We start from the raw sequence: 3371 nt of genomic DNA, 5'->3' as shown, positions 1-3371 counted from the left end.
CCTGCACCAATTTAGGCTTGTAAAAATGTCTTTGCACCCAACTCTGGGCGTTCAGCGCCAGGTTGGTGGCCATTTTGGGCGTTCAACGCCCATTTGTGTGCCATTTCTGGCGTTGAACGCCAGAACCATGCCTGTTCTGGCGTTCAGCGCCCAGAAGCTGCCCATTTTGGGCGTTCAGCGCCAGCACCATGCTCTGTTCTGGCGCTGAACGCCAGACAGATGCTCCTCCAGGGTGTGATTTTTCTTCTGCTATTTTTGATTCCGTTTTCAATTTTTATATTTATTTTGTGACTCCACATGATCATGAACCTATAAAGACATATAACTAAGAAAAATATAGTTAGATAAATAAACATTGGGTTGCCTCCTAACAAGCGCTTCTTTAATGTCAATAGCTTGACAGTGGGCTCTCATGGAGCCTCACAGATGTGCAGAGCTTTGTTGAGACTCTCCAACACCAAACTTAGAGTTTGGATATGGGAGTTCAACACCAAACTTAGAGTTTGGTTGTGGCCTCCCAACACCAAACTTAGAGTTTGACTGTGGGGGCTCTGGTTGACTCTGCTTTGAGAGAAGCTTTTTCTGCTTCCTCTCCATGGTTGCAGAGGGAGATCCTTGAGTTTTAAACACAAGGGAGTCCTCATTCCATTGAAGGACTATTTCACCTCTGTCAACATCAATCACAGCTCTTGCTGTGGCCAGGAAAGGTCTTCCTAGGATGATGGATTCATCCTCTTCCTTTCCAGTATCCAGGACTATGAATTCAGCAGGGATGTAAAGGCCTTCAACCTTTACTAACACGTCCTCTACTTGTCCATAAGCCTGTTTTCTTGAATCGTCTGCCATCTCTAATGAGATTTTAGCAGCTTGCACCCCATAGATTCCCAGTTTCTCTATTACAGAGAGGGGCATGAGGTTTATTCCTGAACCAAGGTCACACAGAGCCTTAAAGATCATGGTGCCTATGGTGCAGGGTATTATGAACTTTCCAGGATCCTGTCTCTTCTGAGGCAATGTCAGTTGATCCAGATCACTTAGTTCATTGATGAACAAGGGAGGTTCAACTTCCCAAGTATCAATGCCAAATAATTTGGCATTTAGCTTCATGATTGCACCAAGAAACTTGGCAGTTTGCTCTTCAGTAACATCCTCATTCTCTTCAGAAGAGGAATACTCATTAGAGCTCATGAAGGGCATAAGGAGGTTCAATGGAATCTCTATGGTCTCTAGATGAGCCTCAGAGTCCTTTGGTTCCTCAGAGGGAAGCTCCTTATTGATCACTGGACGTCCCAGGAGGTCTTCCTCCTTGGGATTCACGTCCTCCTCTCCTTCTTTGGGTTCGGCCATGGTGCTTATGTCAATGGCCTTGCACTCTCCTTTTGGATTCTCTTCTGTATTGCTTGGGAGAGTACTAGGAGGGATTTCAGTGATCCTTTTACTCAGCTGGCCCACTTGTGCTTCCAAATTTCTAATGGAAGACCTTGTTTCATTCATAAAACTCACAGTGGCCTTAGATAGATCAGAGACTAAATTTGCTAGATTAGAAGTATTTTGTTCAGAGTTCTCTGTCTGTTGCTGAGTGGATGATGGAAAAGGCTTGCTATTGCTAAACCTGTTTCTTCCACCATTATTAAAGCCTTGTTGAGGCTTTTGATCCTTCCATGAGAAATTTGGATGATTTCTCCATGATGAGTTATAGGTGTTTCCATAAGGTTCACCTAAGTAATTTACCTCTGCTATTGCAGGGTTCTCAGGATCATAAGCTTCTTCTGCATAAGAAGCCTCTTGAGTACTGTTGGATGCAGCTTGCATTCCATGCAGACTCTGAGAAATCATATTGACTTGCTGAGTCAATATTTTGTTCTGAGCCAATATGGCATTCAGAGCATCAACCTCAAGAACTCCCTTCTTCATAGGCGTCCCATTACTCACAGGATTCCTTTCAAAAGTGTACATGAACTGGTTATTAGCAACCATGTCAATGAGTTCTTGAGCTTCTGCAGGCATTTTCTTTAGGTGAATGGATCCACCTGCAGAAGTGTCCAGTGACATCTTTGATAGCTCAGATAAACCATTATAGAATATATCCAGGATGGTCCATTCTGAAAGCATGTCAGAAGGACACTTTTTGGTCAACTGTTTGTATCTTTCCCAAGCTTCATAGAGGGATTCACCTTCTTTCTGTCTGAAGGTTTGAACATCAGCTCTAAGCTTGCTCAGCTTTTGAGGAGGAAAGTACTTGGCTAAGAAAGCCGTGACCAGCTTATCCCAAGAATTCAGGCTGTCTTTGGGTTGAGAATCCAACCATAATCTAGCTCTGTCTCTTACAGCAAAGGGGAAAAGCATGAGCCTGTAGACTTCAGGATCTACTCCATTAATCTTAACAGTATCACATATCTGCAAGAATTCAGTTAAGAACTGAAAAGGATCTTCAGATGGAAGTCCATGAAACTTGCAGTTCTGCTGCATCAGAGAAACTAATTGAGGTTTCAACTCAAAGTTGTTTGCTCCAATGGCAGGAATGGAGATGCTTCTTCCATGTAAATTGGAATTAGGTGCAATAAAGTCACCAAGCATCTTCCTTACATTATTATTATTTTCGGCTGCCATCTCCTCTTCCTGTTCAAAAATTTCTGAAAGGTTATCTCTGGATTGTTGTAATTTAGATTCTCTTAATTTTCTTTTCAGAGTCCTTTCAGGTTCTGGATCTGCTTCCACAAGAGTGTTCTTATCCTTGCTCTTGCTCATATGACAAAGAAGAAGGCACAGAAAAATAATAATAATAATAATAATAATAATAGAGATCCTTTATACCACAGTATAGGGATCCCTGTGTGAGTAGAAGAAGAGGGGGAGACAAAGAATGTAATATAATGGAAGAAACACAACTGTGAGGATGGCAGAGATGTGAGGTGAGATGTTAGGATATGAATGAATAAATAGAATAAGATGGGGAAGGGATAATTTTCGAAAATTATTTTGAAAAAGAGTTAGTGATTTTCGAAAATGGTTTTTGAAAATTGTTAGTATTTTTTTCGAAATTTTTTTTTAAATTAAAAATAAAAATAAGAATAATTAGTTAATTAAAAAGAAATTTTTTAAAAAGAGGGAAGATATTTTCGAAAATTAGAGAGAGAGAGAGTTAGTTAGGTAGTTTTGAAAAAGTTAAGAAACAAACAAAAAGTTAGTTAGTTAGTTGAAACAAATTTTGAAAACCAATTTTGAAAAGATAAGAAGTTAGGAAGTTAGAGAAGATATTTTGAAATCAAATTTTTGAAAAAGATAAGAAGATATTTTTGAAAAGATATGATAGGAATTAGTTTTTGAAAAAGATTTGATTTTTAAAATCTCAATTAATGACTTGATTCACA

General features: G+C 39.6%; 1 non-coding gene across 1 annotated transcript; it reads left to right on the top strand.

The window, feature by feature from the left end:
- Positions 1 to 2106: 2106 nt before the first annotated feature.
- Positions 2107 to 2214, top strand: LOC112760984 (small nucleolar RNA R71). The gene has a single exon (XR_003181395.1). It is a non-coding gene; the product is annotated as a small nucleolar RNA R71 (small nucleolar RNA).
- The last annotated feature ends 1157 nt before the right edge of the window (positions 2215 to 3371 follow it).

Source organism: Arachis hypogaea, chromosome 16 (genome assembly GCF_003086295.3).
Source record: "Arachis hypogaea cultivar Tifrunner chromosome 16, arahy.Tifrunner.gnm2.J5K5, whole genome shotgun sequence".
NCBI lineage: Eukaryota > Viridiplantae > Streptophyta > Magnoliopsida > Fabales > Fabaceae > Arachis > Arachis hypogaea.
Note: the sequence above shows the minus strand (reverse complement) of the source record. Positions and strands in the feature narration are given on the sequence as shown.